Below are 6,803 nucleotides of genomic sequence, written 5' to 3'. Positions count from 1 at the left end.
GCAGTATTCAATGTGATGAAAGGCAACCTGAATCCGGGACCACTCTATCCAGCAAGGCTATCATTTGGAATGGAAGGGCAGATGAAGTGCTTTCCTGACAAGGTGAAGCTAAAGGAGCTCATCCTCATCAAGCCATTATTATATGAAATGCCGAAGGGACTTATTTAAGAAAAAGAAGATCAAAACTATTAACATTAAAATGACAACAAACTCACAACTATCAACAACTGAATCTAAAAAATAAAAACAAACCCAACTAAGCAATCCAGAATAGGAACAGAATCCTAGCTATGGGGATCATTTGGAGGGTTATCAGCTTGGAGCTGGGAGGGGGAGAAATGGGGATATGGTGCAGGGATTAAGAAGCATAATTGGTTGGTACAAAATAGACAGGAGGAAGTTAAGAATAATATAGGATAGGATGAAGCCAAAGAACTTATATGCATGACCCATGGACATGAACTAAGAGGGGTGGGATTGCTGGAGGGAAGGGGGTTACTGGGTGGAGAGGAGCGAAGGGTAAAAAAATTGGAACTACTGTAACAACATAACAAATAAAATATACTTAAAAAAAAAAAAAAAAAAAAAAACTTCAAGCCTTGCCTGCCTTTGTAGGCCCTTGATGTTGTCAAAGAGATTTTTAAAAATTATTATAAAACGATATGTGTATTTAATTTTTTAATTAAATTTATCAAGGTGTCATTGGTTAATAAAATTATATAGGTTTTCAGCGTTAAAAAGTAGTCTTTATATTTTCTTTGTTCTAATTAGAAAGGTTGGTATGATATGATTTAATACTCTAAAGTTGGAGGTAGAAGTCCTACAATGATATTTTTAAAACATGAATTTTGGAGGAGGTTGTGTCAAAAATTCAGAAATAACAGAAGTAAAACCAATGGATCACTGAAGTAATAATTAGTAAAAGTTTATTGTGTGCACACCAAAAGACAGTTCACGATCTGGGAGCACTCAAGTCAAAACATGGCATGAGGCTTGGGTTTATTTTTATGAAGCAGCTCATATAGTGAGAAAGCAGAGAATATTTATTCTTCACAGTGACTGCTCATTATATTAAATTTTTTAATGAAAGGGAATTGCCTAATGGTTATTTTACATCAATCTTGGGAAACAGTTTAGGTTTGCATGTGATTACCAGAGGCATAAACAAGAAATGACCCAGGTCAAGGTAGTCTTGCAGAATAAGCTAAATGAGCTTCACTTCTATGTATGACTAATTTGGTTTGTCTGCTCAGGGAATTTTCAAGGCTGGCTTGCATTTTTTTTTTTTTTTTAAATTTTAACAGTGGAAAGAGGATTTGCACTTCTGGAAAAGGTAGGCATCTCATATACCATACTAGTGTAAGTGGTATATGCTCTTGAAATAAAATTCAGAACACTTTAAATTCCCTTTGTGTAGGATGAATATGAGAATCAAGATAATTTAGCAACAGCTGCCTAATCAAGAAAGAAACAGAGCAGTAACAGAAATTTGGCAATCATTGTTTTGAGAGAGAAATAGAATATATGTGGGGAATCAAGATGAAGCAATAGATTTATGTCCAATATTCTGACTAAACAGATAAACTTACATATCAAGAACCATGGTAAACAGAAGGAAATTGGAAAGGTAGAGTTCTTTACAATGATAATGCTCATGGTTTTTGCTATTGCAATAGTATTATTTTTTATGATTAAAGAAGCACAATACAGCAATCTCACTCTTAGGTCTATTAGCTTGGAGTTGCCATGGTATTTTTCATGACATCTCTCTGTTACAATACTTGACAAAACATTTTAATTCTTTAAAAGTAAATTAAAAGTCATTATTCTTTAATTAAATTATCACAGAAACACAACATCAAAATATATGAGCTGTGTTTTAAAATAATCACTAGTAAAAAAATATAGGACATTTGCTTTGTAAATAATAATCAAAACAAATACAAATACGTTCTAGCGCATACCTTGAGGACAAATTTTTAAAAGTATCAAGAGAACATGGATGTGGACTGTATTAAGTAGGAAAACTAAAATCAATTCTATCATAATAATTATGACAAAGAGAGTAAATGGTTCAAACTTTTTTGCTTAATGATAAAGTCTCAGATTTGATTGTATTAAAATGTAATTCAACACCATGGCATTTGCAAGCTAAGGATCTTGAAAAAACATTAGATAACAATGAAAGATATACTGTATAATGAACTGAATTCAATTAAAATAAAATTAAGGGAAAGCATGGATAACAAAAAACAAAATGCAATAATAATAATCATTATGTAAAAAACAAGTCCTAAGGTTGAATAATATAAAACAAAAATTTCAATAAACAAAAGAAGCAATTGACACAAATATGTATAATTGTATTGGAGATTAAATAAAGATGTTGAATCTGTGACTGGTCGTGTGGATAACACTTAAATAAGAACCTGCCATATAATAGCACCAAATTAATTTTTATTTAATTAAATTGATATAAATAATTCAGCAAAATGTATTATAAAATCAAGATGTGTATTGCATTTTATATGCTGAGTCAATACAATTTTTCACCTGTTTGTGAATATTTACACCCATGACTAAATACTGTATACTAGGTCACAAAGAAAAAGTCAGTACCTGTTTAAAAATATTGAAGTAAAATATAAGCTTGAACACTGAAGAAACTCAGGTAAATAAGTACGTGGGGAGAGATGATGAAGCTGATTAAAAGAATCTAGTCCTCACTTTTAATATTTTCTAAGATCATCTCAGATGGCTAGCATCAATTAAAATATAACTTTTATAATTAAAAACAACACTTTCCTTCACCAACAAATTCAAAAACTAAACTATAATAAAGATTTCCATTGGAAATTTATATGAAATCTCTAATTTTAATGGCACAATAGAAGGGAAAGATATAAAGGAAAAGTGAAATTGTGATCTTTATAAAGAAAAATATTAGGATCACAAAGAGCACTGATGAGGATTTAAAAGAAACATGTAGTTTTAATTTCAGTGACTATAGGTCTTCACAAATACAAATGACTATGATTTTGATACTGACTCTCAATAACAAGGGAAAATGTATTAACAAAAAGGTCAATAAAATCTAACTGGTGATATAGGAAAAGCTACATTTTTTTATTTTAGTTGGGAATGAGAAAATATTTCTGCTTTTTATCATAATACAATTTCTGTTTCTCTTAGCATATGTGTTTGATATTCTATAAAATATTTTAGAGGTTTAGATTTTTTTTTCTTTTTTGAATTATTTGGTCAAATGGTTCCTATTTAAATACAATATATCTTGAGAAAAATTGGGAAAAAAATGTGGTTGTGTTAGTTCATATGGAATTTGAAAAAATTAGGTAGCTTGTTGAGCTTGTATTGGGAGGGGAGTGGACAGGAAGAGACTGTTCTCTCAGACCAGAGTTAAGAATCACATAATAGGTTTCTGTAGCTTTCCAGGTAGGTAAATGCAGTCTTAACCTTCAATCATACCTGCCTTTGCTTGTCATTTGAGTGGTTGTCTGTGGTTAAGGTCAAGTTTCTCCCACTTGCTTAGTCGTCTTCCTGCTCAATCATGGCTTTATTCTTCATCTACTTACTGCTTTTCTTGCTAACCCAATTCAGGCTTCTGCTGAGGGAAAGACAAGCAAGTCACCAGGATTACAGCTAAAGTTTCATGTATTTTTAGAATTTCCTGAGCCAGCTAAAATTTTTCAGTGACTTTTTCTCAGATCTGTCTGTCTCAGGGCTTGAAGAATGTTGGTCATTGGTAACAAGGCCCCTGTGGAGCCAGAACACCAGTAGCCTCGTGCTCATTACTGTCTAGGGTAACTGTTGACGTATCTATTCTTGTTATTCAGAGGTTTATTCAAGTTAGTGTTCATATAGTTTCTATTTTGGTAAATAAAAGTTCAAAATGAGAAATATGTGATAGAAAAACTAATTGAAGAAAACCCTGAAAGTATTCAGAAATATGAATGTTATCCAAGTGTTCTACATTCATTGACTAATTATGATTTTCATATCAATTGCACTATCATACTAAATCCATATTTTTTCCAGAGCCTGCATTGTTAGCTCAACTCATTATCACAAAATTAAGTGCATGCTTTCAAATTAATACACATCAATGACAAAACAATCTGAAGTTTGAATAAATTTGCATAAGGAAGATTAGCATTCAAAGGGCTAGTTTTGCTTTGCAATACTCACTTTTCTCTTAGTAAAGGCTTCACATGAGAAAGCTGCACCAGTACTGCTCTATATGTTCTGAGGCAGTTAGTAGGGAATAGTCTCTAGCTTTGTGACATGTTGAATTGCAAGGTTAAGCTCAGTTGTGAACTTAACCGAAGGCTGCTGTTATATGTTAGAAACCTTGCTCTTTATCATCCTGTTCATGCCAAACCACAGAAAAGGAGAGGGCAGAAGATGTAAAAGTCTTTTCTCTCTTCACTTAACCCTGTGCACAGTTGCCATATTCTTCCTCTGTGGCTCTAGCCCTTTCCATGATGGCTGTTGACTGTGAAAAGCATGAGTATGTGTCTGTCACTATAGTTGATACCCACCGTGACAATACTAGTCAGTGCCAGAACCTAAATTCTGATACTTGCAAAGTTGGGACTCAGGTGGGTGTTATGAGCTATGAAGAATATCAGCAGAGTTGTAAAGAATGTTGATTTTGTGATTCAATTTTACATTTTCTTCCTTAAGGACTAGAATCAAGTCTAGTATATCAAGAATATAGCTCAATTATATATGCCTGCAGCCTCACTTACCACTTGACTCCAATTTCATTCTGGGAATAAGCTAAGACTTCATGCATCTCTTTCCCTTCAGCTGAGGAAGATCATCTCAGGCCTCAAAACTGACCTGCTGACCTGCTTTCAACATTTTCTGTGGACATTAGTCATGCCTGGCCAACTCTGATTCCCAGCAAAGTACATGAGGTGGCTCATTCTGGGGCCTCTGCAGCACAATAACAGAAATATGCACAAGTACATCTTAAAGGTTGACCTGACCTGATGTCTTGTAAATTTTGTACTGTAAATATTATAGTTGGCTCAGTGGTCTCACTTTTCAGAGTTTGTTCCTTTAACTAACTATTGCAACCAAATAAAGACAACAGTTGAAACTGAAACCAGTCTCTCCTCTTTATAGATTATTTTCAATTTCCTTAAGCTAAAAATTCCTGTAATGATATTTGTCTTTACAAGGATTACCTAAAACAGTTAAAATATATTCTTACCCAAGGATATTTTTTATTGCCTTTTTTAGAGAGAGGAAGGGGACAGGAGAGAGAGAGAGAGAGAGAGAGAGAGAGAGAGAGAGAGAGAGAGAGAGAGAGAGAAAGAGAGAGAGGGAGAGGGAGAGAGAAAGAAATAGAAACATCAATGTGAGAGAGAAACAGGGATTGGTTGCCTTCTTGTACGCAACCTGACTAGAGATGGAATCCACACCCTGGGTATGTGCTTTAACTGGGAATTGAACTCGTGAGCTTTCAGTTTACAGGAAGACTCTCCAACCAACTGAGACACAGCAGGCAGGGCTAAAACATTTTTTTTTTTCCAGAGGACTGATATTTGAGATAAGTAGAATTCCTATTTTTAATAAAATGATTTCTCATCGTTGTTTCCTTCTATTTCAAGAGCAAGTAAATTTTGTAATTTTATTTCCAAATGTCTCTAGGGATACACTGATAACTAACTTGGACAATTACAGAATGAATGCTTCTCAGAGGTGTAACAGACTGGACGTCCAATTCATGCAGCTACAGACCAAGTTGAAAACAGAAGCCACTCAAAACAAGTCTCCCTGCTTCACTGATCTGAAAGCTCAACAGAGGTCTGCATCAAGACAAATACAATTCCCATACCTACTTTGTTCCCTTTAATTACCAACCGTATTTTATGTTGAGTTATTTATTTCCTAGAAAAGTACAGGATCCTGAAAAAATAACCTCATTGTCCTTCTCTAGAGAACTATGTGATGTTTTGTACTGACCTTAATCCACCTCTGCTCTCATGACTCAGTCAGGCAGTTGAATTGAAATCATGCCTTCATATCCCAAGTTCAAAACAGAGAGACATAAGGGTCTTCCAATGACCATCAATTTCCTCTTCTATCAGCTACAGCCACAAGATGGCAATGTGACAATTTAAATAAAACCAAAAGTTATAGAGCTGTGCTTTATTTAGTTCAGTGGATTTTAAAGACAGTGAAATCCACTTTAAGCAAGTACTTAAGTTGAACTGGGAACTATATCCTACAATGTATGAATGTTTGTGCTGTGGTTCAGGAGAGGGGTGACTTCCAGTCAGAGTGATGCAGGTTGGGACAATATATGACTCTGTAACCACACATCTTGCCTTTCCTTTTCTCCTCTAACACATGTACTTGAGTGGAATGGTTGATGCAGGTCTGTGCATTGAGCCTTTACATAGTGAGAAGAAGGTTTCAAATGACATTGCCTGGCACTGACAGACGATAGCAGACACGCTGATTTTATTTATCTTCCTGTGAGATTGTCACCAGCACTGAGTGGGTCTGCCTAGGGCCAGGTGTAGTGAGTGGGTTCTTGAATGTGTGTAGAAAACATTTCACAACATGAGGTCAGGTGACTATGAGGATCTATTTATTAAAGCTGGGAGGGCTTAGCACAGAAGAAGTAACAGGAGAGGCTGGGCTGGGCTGGGCTGGCTTAGCTCACTGGGAAGTCAGAGAAAATGGAGCTTTAGGGACAAGTTCAGGGGATCAGCCTGGGACCAGGCTGTGCATTGCCCTAGAGTTTAGAAGACATGTGCCTGTGACGA

This window comes from Furipterus horrens, unplaced genomic scaffold (genome assembly GCF_987537825.1).
Source record: "Furipterus horrens unplaced genomic scaffold, mFurHor1.1.pri manual_scaffold_5, whole genome shotgun sequence".
Lineage (NCBI taxonomy): Eukaryota > Metazoa > Chordata > Mammalia > Chiroptera > Furipteridae > Furipterus > Furipterus horrens.
This window is presented reverse-complemented; position numbering follows the sequence as displayed.